Genomic DNA, 23,181 nt, shown 5'->3' with positions numbered 1-23,181 from the left:
TCTTCGTCCTTGTGGCAGGACTCACACACCAATACCAATACCAAATACCAATACAAACACACACGCACCTGCTCCTGACCACAACTCATAGCTCTTCATCAACCTAGGATAAAGGATATTTCGGTCTTCTTTAGAAGATGCAATTCTAAATTGAAGTACTCTAAGTGAGCTAAAATAAAATTTAATATAATAAAATATTTATACCATTCTCTTATTACAGAACATATACCAATATTTTGTAAAACCAAATATTTAGGGTTCTGACAGATTAATAATATTTAAAAAGAATATCTTTTTTGGTATTTTTGGAATCAGCACTGTCAATAACATTTTTTTATTAACAAAATTTACACAACTTAAGGAACTTACTTTGACTAAATTCTCTGATATTATAAGAACTTATTTTTAAGACTTATAAATTCTAGTATTGTATTCTTTATAAAATATTATTCTTTATAGTTATTAAAAGAAAATGATGGTTTGTAAGCATTTTAAAATTATACATATTTTATTATTCCATACTTCTAGAATTTTTATAAACTTAAGTCTTATACAATCTATATAAAGTTTAAGTTGTAAATTCAAAACTTTCAAAATAACCTAATTTCCTACTTTTACTAGTCCTAAACTAACGAAACGCACTGTATTTATCATTTTGTGGTAGGATGTCTTCTTGTTTGTTTGGGCTTGGTTAGTTGGCCAAACAGATTTTAGGCAAATTGAAACATTTCCACCCAAATACCTGGAAAATACTTAAGCAACTTGAAAATTACCCGGCTTTGTTGTTGCCTAACTTTGATTTACGGCTTATTTATAGTTGAAGAAGTACGAATATTAAGCAATTTATTAAATATAAACCCTTATGGCATTGTTTCACTTTGAATTAACCTTGCAATTAAGCCATTGTTTAACTCAGCTTAACTAACTTAATATGATGAATTGCCCCACGCAAATCAATGCTCAAAATGTTCGTGGGAAATGGCAAGTCGTAAATCAATTTTAACTTTTTCATGTGGAAAATTTTCAGCGGATATCGCTGACAATTTGCATTACTTGCACTTGAGCAGGTCATTAAAACATCAGTTGACTTTTGCAAATTATTGAGTCGAGCCCCTTGATTTATTAGGGATTAGAAATATGACGTTAAAGAGTAAAGTCTCTAAATGTCAACTTGGAAAGATGCAGAGATAACAGAGAGAAATACATTGCAATTTAAAACATAATAAACAAAAATTGATAAATTAAAAATTTAATTTATTTTTTAGTTAACATTAAATAATCCAATCCAATACTAAATCCAACTTAAAAAGATATAGAGAAAGATAATTATAATATAACAAATTTATATTTGTAGTTGAGGATTTCTACAGTTATAATATATTAAGATTATACGATTTATTCAAACTTTTCTAGTACTAACTATACTTTCGAAATGCAAAATTCTATCCCCAGAACTTTCCTTAGCTATTCAGGGTCGTCTTTGAAATTAAAACGTGCTTGAATAATTTGGAATGCGTGAATTGATTGTTTATTTCGTGAAGTGGGCGTGACGTCAATGAAAATTGGTTACGAGCGCATCTCCACACCATAATCAATATCTGAGAGATGCTTATTTATAGATACAATAGTCTTACTCAAATACCGGCAATCAGTAGATATGTACATGAACTTGAACTGTCATTTGTCCAAGCAACATCCATCACAAATTCGTTTCGTCTTACCTGCAATAAACAAAGAGCAAATGTGTTTAAATTAGTAAACAGCTTAAAAGGAACAACACGCCGACGAGTGTGGAATTGTAAGTAAATATGGGATGGCAGACGGAATAATATACTATGGGTACTTGGAAAATCCGTCAGTCACCTACAGATGTCCATAACCATGGAGAGTGTGGGTGACAAGTCAAAGCAGCAAAACTCTGATTGATGTTGATGCAATTGCAGTTGAAATTGCAATTGCAATCCAGTTGCAAATGGAAACACTTGAGCTGATCGCCTGAGTTGTGCAAGCTGCCGCACAAATTGTGACTGATTACGGGTCTTTTGAGTAGTTCAGTTCGGCATAGTCGAGAGTTTTTGGTTGGGGATTTATACTATATAAACCCACTATGAGTAAGTGCCCCTTTCAGCAATTTACAAAAACGATGAAAAATAAACGCCATATTCAGCTGGCAAATATTGAAAATGAATTCCATTCGCTCAATTCCAAACCCAATCCCCCAACGTCAGTCATCTTTCACTCCTCCGCATCATCAATGAAAATATTGTTCCATAACATTTCCATAAAAATTAAAAACTGCATAAAGTCAGTCGCAAAAGAAAAAAAAAAACCAATAATAAACCGAAAAGTCAACTGAAGCGGAAATTTCAACATGTGCTGCACGAGTAAATAATTTTCATTTTACAATATTTGCGGTGGACCGAAAGCGCTGACATTAAATTTGAAAGGGAATGAGAGTTTAAGAACGGATTAAGAGAGCATCGTTTGCTGAAAGCATTAATAATTTAGTTGTGGCTTTGTTCAATCATGTTTACCAAAAGCTGTTATTGATTTATTATTTATTTAGCTCTACCATCTGTTTTTTTTTAATCCCAAGTTGGATTTTTCTTTGAGAGAGAAAAAAAAAGGTTTTCACAAAACCTTAATAATGATTTTTTTGACCTGCAGAAATCCAAAGCATTTGCATTCATGAAAGTAATTGGATAGTGGATCCAATTGAATTGAGAAAGTGAAATATATCTACATTACTAGAAGAGGTTTACACAAAATCGAAATACAGCACGAACCTAAAGAATTCGCATTCAGTGTAGTAAAATGTTAATTGGATTGTGTATTTAATTGAAGTTAGAAATTTAAATATATCTACATCACTAAATATTTTGTTTGATTTTAAACTGGCTTCAAAAATCTCTTGAGTGATTCATAAAATTAAAATGAATGTTCCGCAATTTATTTAAATGACACAATGCCATAATTCCTGCTCAACACTGCATTTCCTGGCGTTTTCAAATTTTGCGCAAATTGGTATAATTAAGACGTGTGTTTTTTTCCATAAATAATCCACCAAATTACGTTTATTTTCAGTTTCTGAATTTTAGTGGCTGCCGGGGCGCACCATTAATTGAAGCATTCATATCGTTAATAAATGTTTAAGAATTTCTCTTCTGGCTGCTGGCCAAAGCGGAAAGACTTTGTTTGGCTTTTGATTACGCCGAAAAACATGGGAAATTGTAAAATTCGCGCAGAAATAAACGAAACATTTGTAGCATTCCGGCGAAGTGATTTCGAGGTCTTCTCTGTTCAAACCGCAACCTTACCCTGGTTTTATTATTTTTCTGTTTATATTTTTTGTATTTTGTTTTTTTTCTGATTTGCCAACCATTTTAGCTTTGACCAAGTTACGCAGCACGGCAAACTAAAAATATATATTTGCAATTGCAATCGGAATTGCAATGCCCGATATGGCTGGCATATAAATACCCATTCGTATAAAAATCGAAAACCAAATGCAATTTGAAAAGCCCAGCACCAGCGACAAGTTTCGACTCAATTATTGTGCAATTGACGCCCCAATGGCCGTTCAATGCAATTCATTCCCCTGCAGTTTGCACATTTTTCGAAAAATTATTTTCCGTTCCTAATTGAGTTATTGTCTACTTGAGCTGAATTATTAATTGTCCGATGAGTTGCAAAATTGATATGGTGATTGTGTGGGGCCGTTGCATTAAGCCCTTGGATCGAAAGAATTTTCAACCATGGCAATTGCAAATTCATTGGATCACGAAAGCGATTAAACCGAAAGACAAAGAATTACTGAATCACCCATTCAGTTTTATCCAGAACAAAAGACGCACAATCGGAGATAATCAGTTCATGAATCACTTGCTAGTCAATCAACCATATAAACACGTACTCAAAACTGTTGGGAGTACACAGTGACGCCCTAAAAATTTATTTATATATTGAGGTTATCAGTTTCGATTGCAGATAGAGAGCTGTTATCTGTTTTGGATCACAAAATCACCTTGTCATTTAAAATAAAGCGCAAAAGGAAAAAACAATACTTGACGAAATTCAATTGTACACTTTATAAGGTATTCTTAATAACAAGAGTATATACTTTCACGGTTTCATGTCTGATTTTTAAAAATATATTATTTTTATAAGAAGTATAGGCTAAGTTTAAGTGCCAATAAATCGAACTAGTTTAATAAACTGTTGAAAAGAACATTCAATCGAAATACCAAACTATCAACTTTTATTATTAGTTTTTATGCCCAAAACAATCTAGTCTTATCTCCATTTTTGGTAGTTTCCTAAAAATAGGCCTGCTCATGCTTACTTTCAAAAATGGTAAATAAAATCGAATAATTTATAGACCCCAGTTAGTTTTGTGCCATCTGCATATACTCAATAGCACGGCGATTGAATCTTTCCAACTATCTGAAAATGACTCGGCTGAAATGTTTAATGTTCGTGTTTGCTATGCTGTTTGATGGCCTTCTCCCACTCCCTCGTAACCCCGAAATACCCAGTAATCGCCGCCACCCTAGAGCTTTGTCTAGACTTACGCAATTCTACGATTCGCTCCGGTGACTTCATTAGCGTTGGCTTGTAAAATAAATTTAAATTACATGCGAAAAAGAGGCGAAATCAAAAACAATCGACAGCATTGTAGCCCCCAACTATGTACGAGTAGCATACAAATAAAAGTATATAAATTTATTCCAGCTTTCAAGTTCAAAGTCAGGGACAGCCTCTCACCCACAAATACAAAGATTTATTATTATTTGCAGCTGCTTGTTGACATTTATATTTAATTTAAATATTTAATTAGGACTCTTGAATTAATCGACTTAAAAAAAGAAAGTTGATTTTAATATTATCATTGGCTTCCAAGTGAAAAGCTGAAAAACATATGGTGTAAAACAAAGCAAGAGGTGAAAAAATTCAACGTAATGAACTGTCTTGATTGTCTCTTTGTTTGTTAATTAAAGAAACAAGACCTGTACAGAGATATTATTCAAATAAATAAACACAAACTTGGCCGCACAGTGTAAAATCTATCGTTTACATTCAGCCTTTAAGCCTTTGTTCAACACCATATATCATTTGAAGGCCTGGGCTCCCATTCTCCTTTCACTTTACTGGTTGCCATAGGTTTATATAGGTGGCACTCCTAATTAACCATTATTCGAAGCTTATCTTGAGCAACTTTCAGTGCATTCAACCCCCCAAGAGCAAGTGCAAGTAGACAAAGCCCAAGGTTTATGCTTTTGTAGAAGAGGATTCTTATCAATTTCCGTGTCCAAGTGCGGATTAAAAACTATAGGGGGCAAATCAGGTTCAAATTGACTATGAAAATCTGCCCAAGAAGGCGTTAAATGATGATTTTCTATAATTTCCTGAAAACTAGTTTGTGATTCATCGTGGCAGCTTTATTAAGAATTAGTTGTCTTTGCATATATGCAAAGTTGTTTGTTAAATTGGGGTTAAATGCATATAAGGTATGGAAAATGGCTTGCCTAAGGTATATAAGGTATGGAAAATGGCTTGCCTAAAGAAAATTCATTTGTTGTTTATAATTTATTATTTTATTATATATAAATAGTAACCAAATATTTTTTAACGCTTCACAAATCAGTTAATACTCATTAAAATGGTCAAATCGACAAACTTTTTAAGAATTAAAAAACAAAAACAATTTTTTTACCGCTTCAAAAATCAGTACACAGTCATTGAAATAAATGAATGAATGAATGAATGAATGAAATGATACCATAGAAAATAAATTCAAATCACGCAGAAAAATCGAAATTACCAAGAAATCATGAATAGGCAATCGAAAATTTCCAGGCCATTCGCTCGTACATAAAATTCGGAAGTTCTTTTACAATGCCTTTCCTGTTTACCAACAAATTTTTTTTTATTTAATAATTTTAACGTTTATTACTCTTTTCGAGGTGGCAGCACGCTCGTCTTTGTTTTTTTTGGCTTTGCAATAAATGCGGTGAGGCATTGGTCAGAATTTTTCGACCAGCGCACCCCACGGCGTATGCGTGTTATTCATTGAAAATTCCAGACACGCTGCTTGCTCAACTTAAAAGTACCTCCCGCCGACAGCCAATATCACACCCCCTGTTGTATGCCAACTATCTAAAAATACAACAAAAAATAATAATAATAAAAATTCTCTATTGGCCCATTTAAATTTTTTTTAAGTTCAAAGTTTTTTTTTATATTATTAAATATTGTTAGTACTGCTACTCTTAAAGTTTTTATTTATCGTGTACTGCGCACAAAGACTGTCTGGTTGAAATTTATATTTGCGCCTCGGAATCTGTCAACAGATTTGTGAATAATTTTTTGTAATGGCTCTGGGGTGAGTGGGGTTGTCGAGTGAGTGGTTGGGGTCAGCAGCAACATCATTGCGTCGTTGCACTCGAGGCATTGAATTGTTTATGATCCGTGCCGCACCCCACGTCGCCCACCCACTTTAACCCTCGATCCCCCAACCAGCCCTGAACCACCCTGAATATTTTTGAATGCATTTACGGAGGGGCACAAAATTCGTTACAGTTCCGCCTGATTTGAGGCGCAGTTGTTGTGTTGTGGCGCATCTTAACGATCGCCTCGGCTAACCGCGAAAATTGCGTTAAATGTTTTGCATTTCGCGAATTATTGCGCAAACAAAAACCGAAGGTTAGTTGGGGGAAATGAGGTGAGCAAAAAAGGGTAACTCAAGCACTGAGAGAAAATATCTTTAAAAATTCAAACACCAAGATCTCAAAAACTCGTATTTTCCACCGAAATCTCTAGAAATTTCGTTAGTTTGCAATTAGTTTTAGTTTCAATCAGAAGTTTGTGTTATTAGAATTATTAAAACATGTGAAAGATGCATTTTTGTGCTATGTTTTATAATATTTTCTTTATAATTTGTAACAGAAACCTTCTAAATTCTAGTTCTTATAAAAAAAAGAAATTGTTAATCTGTACTTGGCAGCATTTTAAATCATTCTAGGAACAAATATGTAGTAAAAATGATATATTATGTTCTTTAGACACTTAATGGCAGATATATTAACTAACTAAATGATAGAGTTTAACATGTAAGTCTAAAAAAATATTTTATAATGGATCCACTATTATACCATATATTTTTTTCGGATTTTTTTTAGAGTGTTTCCATACAAATTTGCAGTTTAATGAGCACGAGCCGGGCTGTCCAACATCCCCGTGCCTGCGCCCTGCTCATCCAGTCAGTAATTTAGTCATTCAGGCATTTATTCATTCCTTCAGTCAGGCAGTCATAAGTCAAAGTACTCGGGGGTAGTCGAGTTCAGCCTGGGATCCCCTTTCCCCAAACAAAAAAACAACGAAAGGCGAGGTCCCTGCAACAATATCGGACACCGCAAGTCCCATAAAGTGCATTCACCCAAGGAGAAACCTCCAGAGCCGCGGGAAAATGTGGAAAGCGAGGAAAGCTGTGGGGGAAAATGCGGAATATGGGATGCTGAACAACAGTCAGGAGCTATAAAAAGCGCTCGCTCACGTGCGGAGACCAAAACAAAAGAGTCCAAAACACTCATACAAAGAAAATGCCGAGAAAAAAGCGTTTTGTTTTCTGGTTTGCTTCACTTCATTGCATTCTCCTCAAGAAAACTCGTAAAAAAAAAGAAAGGAAAAAGAAAGGGCGGCGAAAAAGAGTTTATGGCAGGCCATTGAAGTCACAGCCAGGGGCAAAAGGTTATAAATAAGCTGAAACCGAAACGGGGGATACCCTAATGAATGTACATAGTAACCAATTATTTGTTACTTTGTTCATGCTTTGAAGTGTTTTATATTACCTGCTTGATATTATTATCTTACAATTTAAAAATAAATTTGTATTTTTATGACGGTCAAAGTCCCATTTATTGCAGTACCAAAATTGTGTTACAAAAAGTGCAACAAAGAAGCAAAATGGAATAAAAATTTCATCCAGACAAAGACCAAAGTTGTGCGCGTATGTGTGGGAATGGCAGGGACACAGGCGGCGAAAAGGGGGGCCGGCATCGGGTGGGAATGCCATGTGGCTGTTTGGCAAAACTTTATGGGCAAACTTGTTAAGCAAACAGAATTCAAAAACCCCTTCTCACCGATCTAAAATGGGTGGGAGCTTCACGATAAGCGCGTTAAAAAGTTCCCTGGGAAACGGGGGAAACCAGGGGCGTGGAAAGCAGGGGGTGCTCAAGGGGATTCGGTGAAGGCGATGCTGGCTGCCAGCTGTTTAATTAGTTGCACTTCCCCGAACTCCCCCGCTCCGCAGGCCCGAATGGTTTGCCTAATAAAGTTTTCCCACTGCCAGTAGCATTCCTTCTCAACCTCCCCCTTACGAAGGCCTTCCCCAAGCACCACATTCTCCTCACCTCCTTCCCAACCCCTTCCCCAACCCCTTCACTTGCTGCACTTTACGAGCGCATCCATGAAATATTTAAAAAGCTTTGTGTAACAAGATTTGTTTATGCCGGCCGCGATCTCAGCTTCGAAGCAGCAGTAACTAAAGGGGGTATAAGCTAAAGAGCACACTGAAAAATATAAGGAAGTGCTTAATAAATTAAATCATTAGAAGAAAAGTCTGAGAAAATTTATATTAAATTGTTAAGTATTACAGTTCTAAGAACGCCGATTCAAAGAAACATGTTTCTGGGAATTTATTATTATAATGAATTATAATGAATTCTCACTTTTCTTAAAAGTAAAAGTAATTGGACGCTGTTGTTGGTTTTTTATTTAACTATTTTGGGACCTATGTTTATATATGTAAATTTGATTAAAGCTTACAATTCCCTAGTTTAGAAACCAGTTTGTTTTTTTTTAAGCGCGGAGTGGGATTATATTCTGATAACTGGAAGGCATTTGTTATTATTATTTTTATGAATTATGATAAATTCTCATTTTGTTTAAAAATAAAAGTAATACAGAATTATAAACACCATTATTAAGTTTGTTATAACCCTGTTTTAGGTTTTTTATTTAACTATTTTGGGTCCTATGTTTATATATGTAAGTTTGGTTAAAGCTTACAATTCCCTAGTTTAGAAACGAGTTTTTTTTTCAATAAAAAAAGCGCGGAGTGGGATAATATGCTGATAGCTGGAAGGCAGCTAAAAGTTTCTTCTTTCGGGTATGTCGAGCACAATGTTGTTTGGTTCGGGCACATAATTGCATATTTATAACTCCGACAAGGCGACGTCGAAGTCGCCGGCTCAGCAGGCAGCAAATTAAGCGCAGACCTGGGAACGCTTTCGTTGACTCTGCTGCTCCGCTGCCCAGCCTCTGCCGCACCATTGTGTGCAGCAATTAATGAAGCATTTCTGTTGACTTCAGTTGAATGGGAAGCGGATGGGAAGGGAATAGGAAGGAGTAGGGAAGGAGGGTTGGGAGGTGTAGGGAAGGGGTTTGGAAGCGGTTGGGAAGGTGCAGGCGAGGGCATTGAGAATGACGTTGACTTTTGGCAAGGCAATTGAATAACCATGAGTGTCGGCTTGCTGCGAGACTTGGGCCTTTGAAACAGGTCTAAGTTGCAAATTGATTTAAAGTTCGCAAAGACGTGTGGTTTGCGGTTCTGAAGTTGCGCCAAAGGGAATTACCCGCAGCTTAAAGCAAACAAATGCCAAACTTATAAAGAATTTCAACTTTTTTTAAGCCTTGTTTCAATAATTTAATTGTATATTGTTTGTTTTTTTTCAGCTTAATTCCATATTTGCATTATTTCAATTTAGAGATTTATTTGTTTGGTATAAAATATTGCCTTTGTACATACACATTATATGTATATTCCTTAATTCAATTTGCCGTTTCGCTTTGAATTTACCCCTTTCGTTCCGCACAAATTCCCAAGTAATACAATTAAATATTTTATCGCCGAGACCGAAATAAATTAACTTTTTTGTGTAATCGTGATTTGCATGTTCAATTGTGGCCATCAATTGTAAATGTTTCAATAATACTCGATTTAATGATTTTTCAACCAAAATGTAAATAGAGGGAAAACAATAGAAAAAATAGAAAACAATTAAAAAAAACCAAGAGAAAATTACAAACAGACGTATGCACATATGTAAAATATCGTGTATGAATTAAAAGGCTTTGCGAGCAATTATTGAATTTATTCAAAGTACATGACTAATAAATAACGTAAATAGCCATAATCCCATTTCGTTTGACTGAGTGGAGGAGTGGAAAATTTATTAAAGGATTTTTTGCATTTCATACATACTTTACAGATTGTAGTCATTATGCAAATGACTCGATTCGATTTGAACAGTTCATTAGAGTTGCAAACCAGTTGCAGCACAGAATTGAATAAATAATTCAAGTGTGGGATTCAAGAAAATAATTCCCCATTAATGGGAAAATTTTGATTATATTTCAAGCCTATGATGAACCGGTGGTGAATTAATAAGACATAAGCCCTAATCGGACCAATTAATTAAGGCAAAGCTGTGCAGGCTGATAGCCAAAGTTAACGATTATTAAAAATATAAACTTATGACCCTGACGCCTTGAAGCTCAATGTCTGTTTCGGTCAGTTCCTCTTGAGCTATCAGTTTTTATTTCTTATCAGCTGGGTTTTCAATGTCAAAGGCGAAGTGCACCCATACTTTGTGCGTTTCGAACAACTTAAATAAACATATTAAAGTGTATTTACTGAAAAATTAAGGAAATCACTTGATTTTTGTTTTCAACGCTTTTCGTTTTTATGGTCTTGATAAATGAGCTTGAGGCTCCATTAATATTTTTAAACAAGGTTCTTAGGTGTTTTAAACTAAATATATATTTGCTATATAATCAAGAAAATCTTAAGCGTGAAGTATTAAGCTTTATAGGATAAGTAACTCTGTTTTCCATCCAAGTATTTAAATACTACTGAAATAAAGGGTCCTTAAATCTAAATGTCTTTCTGCCTAAGTATTTAAAGTATCTATATATTTCGCAACAAAGTATTTTAAGACTTGTTATATAAAGTGATTCTATTAATAGGACTCACTTTGAGTACTTTTAATTATACAGTATCGTTTAATATTTCCTTATTGAAATGAATAAGCTTGATAAATGACCCAATCATTATCTACGTCCACGCACCTCACTTCCTGGTTGGTGAATAAGTGGGCATAGCACAACTCCAATAAATTGCACCCCTTTACAAGTCGAGCCGCGCCCTTTTTTAATGCAATGGCTATAATCGGGGCCGAGAATGTTTATGGACCTGCACATCGCAGCGGTGTTTTAAGGCCGGGGAGCGAAGTGCGTGCTTATGAAAATATTTACAGCATCTGTGCAATGCCAGGCGAAGCAATATAGCTGGAACTGAAGGAGGAGATCGAAAAGTGTGGATGGGGGATCAAAAAGAAAAATAAAACTTATAAAAGGGGTCTAAAAAAAAAAGGGGGGGCGGGGTGACCGGACCGATTCGGCGTGCTTGGTTAGGCAGGAAAAACGTGATGCGAGTGAAAGCCAAGTAAGCCAAGGAAACGGCTTTCTTTTCGCCACCAGAAGATACAAGGCACAAGATACACACACATTCACTTTCGGCCACAAGCACAACAACAACAAAAAAAACAAAAAACTTGGCCAAGTGCTTGCCGCAAAAATGCATTTGTTTGAATTTGCGCCGCAGCTACGAAATGTGAAATGTAAAATGAGAAATGGGAAATGAGGAATGGCCAGGCTTCGAAAGTGGGTCACAATCCAATGCCAGTAACAGTGGCAGTAACAAAAACAGACTCTGACTCTACGCTTTTGGCCTGGCCAACACGACACGTCCGAATGGTGAAATGTGTGCGGTAAACGCAAGAAATATGATGATAAATGAAAGGCAATTGGCAGACTCTTTTGTCCAGCTTCTATCCGAGGAGGTTTCATGGGTGGCGAAAGGGGGGTATGAAGTCGTTAGCAAAACAAGGTCAGTCAATGCAATCTCCTAAATGGGCCTGCAGTCCCATTGATAAGATACAGTATCTCCAGACTGCCCAGATGGGTAAACCTGAGGTTAGGGATGTGCATATGTCAAGTGGAAATTGATGCCATATATATCAAAAGGATTATATCAACCAAAATTTAAACAAAAATAAATCCTATTTACAGGCTTAGCTTGTATTATTATTCCTGGAGTATTCGGTTTTATTACAGAAAAACGAAAAGCCTTAAAGATCTATGGTTATGAACATATCAACCATTTTAGAGTATCGATATATGGGTAATAACTGAAAACCGCTATGATAACAATGATATTTTTGCCTTCCCTACTTTAGGACACACGTAATGGCTAAGCGATAAGAGCAAATTATAACCCGTGTTATACCCTCATGTCATGATAACATTTATTATCCTTTGTTGTTTTGACTTGTTTGGCTAAAAAGCAAACGTTTCACATTCAAATGAGATTATTAACCTTTGGCTTGGCTGCCTGAAAATCTCATGCAAATTACGCCGCGAGCTAATATTGCTGTGCCACCTAAATTATGCTTCAAACTTGGCCAAGTTCGATGGTCAATAAGGAAGCACGGCGAGGAATGCAGGCGAAAAATACCTGAATTAAATGGAATGAGCTATGAGATATATGGGAGAACAGGTTGCCGCATACGAGAAGCCGCATAAAACTTCACAGACTTCATATAATTGTGCTTGCCTAGTACAGATGGATGATGAGGAAACAAATAAGAACTCGCTGGATAATAAACATGATTATGCAATAGGCCATTAAAGAGGTACCAGAACGAGTTACACAATCCACCGATTCCACCGGAATGCAAAACGAAAAAAGCTGACATTTTATTCTAGTTGAATTTACAATCGTACCTTTTATTATACGACGCTTCCGTAATGCGACCTTCGAGTGATAATCGAGAGCTCGAAAATATTACAACATATTTGATTAGCGAGACAATAATCATTTTCCCCCATAATTACCCAAAGTCTCACGTTCCCATTATCAGCTGGACTTTCTGGACTGGGGTTGAAAATAATATGGAATCGACGTCGTCTGAAAATTGAAAACCCACCAGAAGTGCAATAAATTATAACACCCACACGGGTTAACGATCGCGGGGGTCAAAAGGGGCACAGCAAACAACAGGCGGTGCAATTATACAATTAGCGCACAGTGGGTGCGAAAGGGACACACTCACTGCGCCGGCGATAGACAAACAAATGTTGGAATATATTTGCAATAATGGAAATAATTAGAAATTCCAATTCAATAAACGTAAAAAGCAAAATAATAAATAAAAGGCAAAGCAGAAAAAGCGAGAAAGAAAAAAACCTACGGTAAATAGAAAAACTCATAAATAATCTAGCAGAATATTATACATTTGCATAGATTAAATCGTAATAATTTAGCGTGTGGTGAGTGTATGAGAAATACACTCATATAAGGCGAAGAAAAAGAAACAGCTTGAAAAGCAGTTGCAAAAAAGATGACTCCCGAGAGTCACATGGAGATATGGGGGTATTTGAAGTATGATTCAAGCTTTCAAACCTGAGTGATTTCTATTTTTTTTGCACTACGAATGATATAGTCTTAAGCCATACTTAGAATGCTTTATAATGGTTTATTTTTATTGGTATTATTTAATAATATTGGCCCTATTAATATATTGCTTTATAATGGTTTATTTTTATAGATATTATTTAATAATATTGATCCAATATATATTTATTGATTTATAATGATTTAGTTTTATTGGTATTGTTTAATATTATTGGCCCTGTATATATGTATATCTCTTTATTATGGATTATTTTTATAGGTAATATTTAATATTAATGGCCATATATATATATATATTGATTTATAATGGTTTATTTTTATTGGTATTATTTAATAATATTAGGCCTGTAGGCTTTAACTTTAACTTATGTGCTTAAACTTGTTGGCCATACTTACAATGCTTGATATTGCTTTATTTTTATAGGTATTATTCAATAATATTGACCCTATATGTGTATATAATGTTTTATAGTGGTTTATTTTAATAGGTATTATTTAATAATATTGACCCTATATATATTGCATTATTGTGTTTTATTTTGGTAGGTATTATTTAATAGTATTGGCCCTATATATATTGATTTATAATGGTTTATTTTTATATGTATTATCTAATAATATTAGGTCTGTAGGCCTTATTTTTAACTAACTATTGCTTAAACTTATTAGCCACACTTATACTTCTTTATACTGCTTTATTTGTATAGGTATTTCTTAATAATACTGGCCTCATAGGCTTTATATTAACTAATTAAATTTCTAATTTATTCAGAACGTTTATTTTGGGATGCTAGTCAGTCGATTTTCCCTGGAAATGTAAAGACAGCAACATTCTTAATTTATTCCAAAATCAACCTTGATTCCAGTAAATTTGAAAATTTTAATAAAATGCCTATAATTTATGTCGGCTTCCAAGACTTTGTTCCTTTTTTTTTTTTTTGGGGGGGGGGGGAAGGGTTGGTTATGAAGAATAATATAAAAATAGAGCTTCGGTCGGCAACTGGGCAAACTCTAAAACTGCAAAACCAATTGGCAACTCAAAAGTGGCGACTTATTTATTTACGTATGTGTTTTCTTTTTTTGTATTTTTTTCACTGTTTTCTGTTATTCTCTCGACTTGGCTAAAAAATAAACCTGTTTTTCACTGGCTCACGCATTTCGGCAACAACACAGCCGTATGTCTGACCATTAAACCGAAAAATAAGCAACGAAATAGACAACGCTCTGAGGTTACAAATTCTGTTGCTGCTGTTTCAGCAAAAAATAAAGGCCCGCCGTCGAGCAACAAAAGTTAAAGAGCTCTCCATAAAAAGAGCTCAAGAGTCGACCGCTCAACTCAACCCAACTGAACTGAACCGGAGCTCTTATCTTTCGGGGCCCGCAAAAAGTACATTGTACGAGTATACGTATATGGCCAACTGAGTGACTGGCTTTTTGACCAACTGTCGGCCTTTCGGTGGGATTTCTTTCTGTTTCTGCTTCTGTTTCTCCATATTTCGCTTTTGCGACTCTGTTCTACCTGTTGACTTGGCCGTTTTATTACCAACTTGTCACACTGACTGAGTTTTCCCTACCCGCCCGAAGACTTTATGATGTGTCAAGTGGGGCTTAACACTTCAATTTAAACTCCCTTGTGCGTCAACAAGAATGCATTACCATTAGCTGGTTAAGAATGTATTATATTGCCCTCAATATGGGTGAGGTAAGGTCTCAAAACTGGTTAGGTATATTTATTTTATCCCTTGCAAATTACATGCATATAAAGACATTATATTTATGTTTAGATTAAATAAAAATAAATCCCAAATATAAAAAAAATGTATTGTTTTATTACCTTTGATTTTAGCGTAATTCGTTTTATCTTTAATCTTAGAAAACAAGAGTGCAATACAATTAGCTGGTTAAAAATGTATAATAACCTGTATAGTATTACCCTTAATATGGGTTAAGTAAGGTCTCAAAACTGGTTAAGTATATTGTTCGTATCCCTTGCAAATTACATGCATATAAAGACATTATATTTATGTTTGGGTTAAATAAATATAAATCCCAAATATGAAAAAAAAAAAATTATTGTTATATTAGCTTTGATTTTAGCGTATTTCGCTTTATTTTTTATCTTCGTAAAATATTAAAACCAAAATATAATAAAAAGATATTATAATTAACCCTCGCCTTATAAACAAAACCAAATTAATTCCATAAATTCGTTTGTAAACTTCCACAACAAAATTTCCATAGAAAATTTGTTTTTTTATTCGGAAGCGTATCGAAAACGATTTTATAGCTCTAAACTGACCTTAGACAGAGACCTTATAGCAAAGATAACAATATAAACAAACCAATATCAGACAAAAACAAAACTGTTTTTATTTTGGTATAAGTGCATACAAATATGCTAATTGGCTGTTCACGTTTTGTATCGAGATTGCGGATCCAGAAAAAAAAAAGAATAAGAGACTGGGGAACTGAGATCCAAGATCAAAGATCGCCACAATCTGAAAGAATTTACATTGTATTGGGGGCGTTTACCATGAAACAGTTTAGTATGATAGTCTGTTATCACTAACATTAAATATGGCTTTGTTTATCTTTAGTTTATTTGTATATTTCAATATCTTAATATCTCAAAAAACTACGACAAGTTCACAGTGCACTTAAAATACCTGAACACCGGTAGGATACTTGTTAAAAGCAATTCTTAACTTGTCTATAAGTGAATTCACGCAGATGCATATCTTTTTGTATTTACTAGTGAATTCACTAACATAAAATTTAACAAGCATTAACAAATATATTCCCACCAATTATATAACTAATTTGGTTTGAATATTTCCATAATTAAGATCATCTGACTTATAACAAATTCAGCTCTAATTTGAATAACAAATAAAAATTAAAATACAAATGTATGAGAAGGTTTTGATACTATGTGATATTGTTAAATATGTTTTAGGTCATGAAATTTAAAATTACCTTATAGAAGAAATGGCATACAAGAAAATAGTAAATGTAAAATCATTACAATATTTTATTAGTTTATGGCCTTAAAACTTTAAGTGGTTGTTTCTTTAATTAGATGTTTCTTTTAAACATATCCAGTTTTTCAACTATTAATAACTCTATTTCGACCACATATGGCGACTGCTGTTGTTCTGGTTGAGATAAACACTTTTGTTAGCTGATTAATGGCCCTTCGCTGGGCACGTTCCAGTGCAAAAATCGAACGATACGGGGGATCAAGTGGGGTTTAACCAATATTATGGCAGGTCGTGACTTTCAGTCACTTAGTTAGCAAGACAAATAAAAAACCGAATACTCCTGTTAATGCGGTTGTTTAGAGCGCAATTGAAAGGTAAGAGTACTAAAACGAGTAGTACTGAACATGTGATTCACCAAAAATAATACTATATATAGAGAGTTATATTCGCGGTGTGGCGTTAAGTTTAATCTTTAGAAACTTTACGACTTTTGGGCTGGGCTGTATAGTATGTATGAGTTTTGGGATTCTGGTCGCTTTGTGCTGTGCCGATTAGATAAGTAAATTTACTATGCCTTCGGGCGGCATCAAATGTATATTCTGTCTGACAGCGATAATATTGTTAATAGCCAGTTTGCTTTGTTTGGTTTTGGTTGAGCCTGTTTTCCATTTAGATTTTGTCGCACGCGTGGAGGTGTGATCGCCAAAACCGTCTGGCCCATTAATCAATGAAAAGGTTTTATTTTATAACGAAGAGCTTAGGTATGGATTTGAATAAATATAAACTAATTGGCACGAGTTTCGATCGTAGAGGTTCTATTTATAGGCGGATCAACATTTTTTAGGAGGCCTTATTACATGGAATACAATAGAATATCAACGGGTGGAATGACAAATTATCTTAATGATTGGAGCTTACAAATTTCAAAACCTTTAATATAGTTTAAAGAAATGTTAGTTCTAACATAGTTGTATAATTATTCAAATGGAGTATTACGTTTTAATGTTTAGAGATTACAAATTGTTATCATTATTATGTAAAGATTGTGTTCGTTTCATCTATACCTAGTATTTTATAAATACTTGTAGTTAGTATGATCAATAAATTTCATTTGATTTTTATTAACGATACAATATTTAATGATATATCATTTGAAATAATTGTTTAAATTGCTTATAATTTATTGTCCATAACTTTTCTATTTTTAAATGAAAAATAACTAATTTAAGACTAAGTTAAAATGTATACTAACTGTATGTCATTAGAAGTAAAACTAAAAACCACTTTGGTTATAAAAAAGAACCCACTTTACGTTTAAGTCTCGTACAATTACAAGTTCAATGACTATGATTAAACAGTCTCCGATTTCGATCAAGGTGTTCATATGGACGATCGGAAAATCGGACGGACAATCAGACTAGACTAGCCAATTAATTATGATGGAGAACGCATGGTTCAGAAACCAGTTTTAGTCAGAAATCTTCTCAAAACCTTTTCGACGAAGTGTTTGTTCCAGTAATTGGATATAATTCTCCGAAATTTGGTCTAATTTAAATAACAATACATAACAATATAATAAGGCATAATACAAATTTTGTAAAGGAATCCCCGCACAAAATACCCGAAAACCCCATGGCGATTCTATGAAAATCCATTAAAATCGATGATTCAAACGAACTACACATTTAACAGTTCGCAGCTACTGCACACAACAAGCATCAGAAACATTTATTTTTATACTTAATTATAGCCTTATAGGCACCAATTGATTAACGAATAATTAAATACAGAAAACGCACACAGATCAAGTGGGGTGATGGCTTTTCTCGGGCGAGTTCAAGTGAATTTATTGCACTTTGCCAGCCCTGATAGAGTGCATAAATAAACAAACATTACAGCCAGTTTGTGTTTGACACACAAACCATTCAATGTCAACAGGCCAAGTTGGAGAAAATCTCCAAAACAAGTTGAATGTATGTATGAATGTTTTATGAATTTTAGTTAAAAAAATATAAATCATGTAACAATTATAACAATTGGAAGTTACTTAATGTTATTTTCTAAATCCAGAAATAAACCTAATTCCAGAAAACAACATGTTTGATTTGCTAAGACCATGTTAAAGGTTTTCAGTCCCGAATATTTGTTTCTAAGTTTAAATAAAATTTTAAAGTTAAAAAAAAATGAAATAAAATAAAAATAAATAAATAATTTAAATAATTAATTTTGGTTTTTTTAAATTAAAGTTGTGTAAAAAAACAGAAGCATCAGATATAACAACAAAAACATAAAGATTAATTTTTAAACACACTTTTAGTTTAGCAGTTGATAAAAAATATACACCACCCCAGAAAACAACTCCTTTGTTTTGATCTACATTAAAAATAAGCTAAAAATTTTTTGATCTTAAAAATTTTATAAAAATGAAAATAATTAAAAACAAATAATATATGACTTAATATTTTGTAAGTCTAAAAAATAAATTAATATTTATAACATTTTTTTCAACAGTTTGTTATTTTAATTTTAATTTTAATATTTAAAGAAGTTGATGAACTAAACTTTTTACACCTGGCAATGCCTCAAAGTGAGTGAAAGAGGGAGCGGGGGGGGGGGGGGGGGGGGGCGGGGGGGGGGGGGGCGGGGGCGTTAGAGAGCAGCCGTCGATTTGTTTGAAAACAGTGAATTGTTTACGACTTTTTGGCGAATATTCGAGTGGCTGAGAAACGTTTTCGACTGCTAAGGCTAACAGACTTGAAAGGCGGTGGGAATCAATTAGCGGCCTGCAAGGCCTTTAAAAACGTATTTCCAGCAAATTTGATTCCTTCTTGTTGTTTGTTTTCCTCTTTTTTGGAAGTAACGTGATAAATAAAACAACACAGCTGATGCGCTCTCTCTCGCTGCTCGCGCTCACCACTCGCGCGCTCTCACTCTCACCCACACAGCTGGAAATACAAATACAAGGCGGCCATTGAGAAAATAAAAGCAAATAAGAAGCAAAATAAAAAAGAAGAAACAAATTTCGCAACGCCCTGAGATTTTTATTGCTGTCTCGTTTTACCAAAAAAAGAAAATAAAGAGCCGAAAAAAATAATAATAAAACATGAAAACACAAATAAAAATAAAGCTAACAATGACGACATTAACACGACTTTTGGTACTCTAATTTGGGGAAAAACTCACCTCTCTTTTCCTTTTTCGTGGTTTTTCTTTTATTTAAACGAAGAGCGTGCAACGAGGGAGGGGAAAAGAGGTGGAAGAGAGAGCACAAGACTTTCACAAAAATAAAAACTCAAATTGAGCGCAGAAAACAGCATTTATTTGCATTGGCTTTTCACTGGCTTTCGCTGCACTTTCACCGCACTTTTCACGTTTTGGGAAATTGTTTTCCTGTGCCTGCTGTTGTTTCTCATCTGCTCATTTTCTCGGCTGTTTGATTTTCTTTGCCCAATTTTTTCGTATTTATTTTTTTTGGGCCATTGAGCAATATTTCTTTTTCAAACGCCAAACGCACACACACACACACTCGAACACGCGAGAGGCACTCACAAGTGTACACACAAGCACACACACACACAGCAATCGGTGTTTATCCACCAGCTTTATTCTGCATTCTGCAGTTTTTCCGCTGCACTGCCAATTTCTGACCAAAGTTGTACGTTTTCTTGGTTTTGGCTACGTTGGCCAAGAAAAACAAGGCACAAATGCGAATGCGATTTCCCTGCTGTTTACACGCGCTTTGCTGCTTTCCCGACTGCTTCGCCCGCTCTCCCAATTGGAAATGAGTGCAGGTGAGAGCGAGAGCGTCGGCGCAGTGTGGCCTTTGATCGCTGCTCAGCGGCATTTTGGGCGTAAATAGCGTGCGGTCACACTGCGGTCCGAAACAGCTGTTTGAAAATCGGAAAAACAAACTCGAAAATATCTATTTTTAGTCGAATTTTTCTAATTTCGTCTTGATTTATTGTGTAAACAATTTTACTTTCTTTGCCTTGTTCTCATGACTAATGGCGGGCAAAGGTAAATTCTTTTTTCAAAAATGATCTGCTGTGTGAGACAGTGCCTCCAAGAAGTCAACTTCCAAATTATCTGTTTTCAAAAACCTAGTAGATTTTTAAAATCTCAATTTTTTGTTAAATAAGCCTATTTATTAAACTGCATGTTTTTAATGCTAATTTTTCAAGACAAATCTTAAAAATAATAAATTTATTTTAGTTTTTTTTTTTAATAACCTGGTAGATTTAAAAAATCTTAATTTATTGTTAATTAAGCGTATTTATTAAACTTCAATAATTTTTAAAGAATAATCTTAACAATAATAAATTTATTTTTCTTTTCTCACTTTTTTTTTATTATTAGTCTTAGTATTTTTCTATTGTTAGTTTTATAAGAAGTTAAAAAGGCGTCCTTTTAAATACATTTTTTATGAATTAAACTATTATTTTATTGTTCGCTATTTATAGTTTTGCTGTTTATAAATTGTAAGAACGGATTAAATTTTAAAACGTTGTGTGTATGTTAGTATATAACATTTTTATTTTTATTTGTAACTCATTTTATAAAAATCGATATGTCAAGGCCACATGTATTGCACATGCAAATTAATTATAGCCCTGCAAAGGAACAGCAGTAAAGTAGGCCAGAAAAATTAATTAGTTGAGTGCCCAATTTAAGCGGGAACAAAAAAACACATAATTGATATTTGGTAAGCCTAACGGAATATTAATTGCAAATGTAAAACGAGAATATTTAAGCCCGAAATCAGGATTTAAAAAAAGATACAAAAGAGCATTGCAGTATCATATAATTTTAAAGTTTTGGAATTAAGTTAATTTAATTAGTGAATACTTTTAAACCATGATATGATACTATATAAAATTTAACCAAAAAAAAGGATGTACATTTTATATGCCTTCTTTAGTAAAGTACATTTAGATTAAATATCCTAGCAGAGAGCTTCAGTTAGAGTTATTAAAATTGCAAGATGCTTTTAAAAGGATTTTCCCGAGTTTGCCTTTCAAGTCTGCAGATCTTTCCGTGAAACTCATTAAGTGGTCATTAAGTGCAGTCGACTGTAAATTTGGTTATGCCTCGAACAGTCCTTCGACTGCTTTATTTTGTCGGTGATTATTCAGGGTATTAACAAGGCTAGGAATTTAATTACTCAAAACAAGAAACCAGAAGCAAAAACCGAGTCAAAAAAGGCAAAACCCAAGACCGAGCATAAATTGGACCCTTTTCATGTTGCGTTTGGCAAATGAAAGATAACTGAACGGTTGGAAATACACAGAGAACAATATGAATTAAGTAATATTTCGATTAAAATTTATTTAAATGACTTGTTTAAATCAAATTAAAGAAATAATACCTAGAAAAAAATATTTTTTTATAACCTTATTAAGATAAATTTATTTATAAATATTCTAATTCTGTTCTGATTATGAAATATCATTAAAATAATTTAGCGGAATCTACTAGACCCCATATTGAAGTATATTTTTTAGCATTACTTTCTACGTATAAACCAACTTTTAGAACCAAATAGAACAATTAAATATACAATTTTTGGCAGCACTAGAAAAATAAAATATTGGAATGTTAAGTCTTTAGAACTTGAACATATTTTGGTTCCATATGGTATGATACATTTGTTCACTTTTTAAATACCCACACAGGTTTTTAAATATTTCTCTCAGTGCATTAAAAATCACAGTCGGGGAATCGAAACAATGTCTTCATCCAGAGCGGTCCTCCCAGCAAATTGCAGCAATAAAATTGAAGAAATGTCCGATGGGACTGTGAAAAGCGAATGGGAAAATGGAAATGACAGAAGGATGAGGGAAAACCCAGTGCCGACTGTTTGTTCCTGTCAACTTTCATTCGCTACCCGCCCGTTGATTACAGACCCCCATTTCAGCTTTTTACTCCCATATTTTCCCGCCATTCTCCCCCAGAAATTCGAAGTCAAGCGGAATAACAACAACATCAACACTTGCCACAGGATTTTGGGTGGAAAAGGGGTGTTGAAAAATGGGTGGTGATGGGTGGTTCCACTGAGTCCCCTTGTTTTTGATGATGATGACAGCAGAAGCGGGAACTGAGTTGCGATAATGATGTACCCCCTTCATTATTCGCAGGCAAACGAGTCGCCGGCTTCATAATGAGTACCAGAAATTCGCGGGGCGCGATAAGTGACAAACGGTTGGAAAATCGGGGGAAACAGGGAGGGATTCAGTGCATCCAAACTTCCGGAGGAGCAGTAGGATCATATGGCAAAACATCCGCCACTTCTCTACTTCTCCAAAAAGCACTAAAGTTCAAAAAGCGTTGGTGAAAGTTGTAAAAAAGTAATTTATTTGTTGCTAAAAACAGTCCAATAAAACTCGCTGGCTTTTATTCTTAAGCTGTTAGGTTTAAATATTGTGGTCTACATTCTTGTAACTAAATTTTATGACTTTTGACAAGGGAACTTTCATCAAATGGTGTAAAAAAAAACCCCTTTTATAACTCCAAAACATTTTGTGTTTTATCATTTTTATACAAATTGTATACCATAATTATGTAATCCTTAAAAAAAATGTAATAATACAAGCGGGAATACCATATTTCAAAACATCACATGTCCTTAGCAAATTACAAAATTACTTGATTATCCAAGTTTGTGTCTTT

At 34.2% G+C, this 23,181-nt stretch overlaps 1 protein-coding gene across 3 annotated transcripts in view; it reads right to left on the bottom strand.

The window, feature by feature from the left end:
* LOC119549308 overlaps positions 1–23,181 on the bottom strand; it is a 75,812-nt gene that overhangs the window by 36,635 nt on the left and 15,996 nt on the right. The window contains exon 1 of one of the 3 annotated variants that reach the window (XM_037857266.1): positions 19,699–20,291. The exons of 1 other annotated variant lie outside the window; for it this stretch is intronic. The gene's annotated coding sequence lies outside the window, so the exon portion shown is untranslated. Of the gene's footprint in view, positions 1–1,642; positions 1,722–19,698; positions 20,292–23,181 lie in introns of those variants that run through there. One more of the 3 variants, XM_037857267.1, reaches the window with a different exon arrangement.

This window comes from Drosophila subpulchrella, chromosome 2R (assembly GCF_014743375.2).
Source record: "Drosophila subpulchrella strain 33 F10 #4 breed RU33 chromosome 2R, RU_Dsub_v1.1 Primary Assembly, whole genome shotgun sequence".
In the NCBI taxonomy this organism is placed as follows: domain Eukaryota; kingdom Metazoa; phylum Arthropoda; class Insecta; order Diptera; family Drosophilidae; genus Drosophila; species Drosophila subpulchrella.
This window is presented reverse-complemented; position numbering and strand designations above follow the sequence as displayed.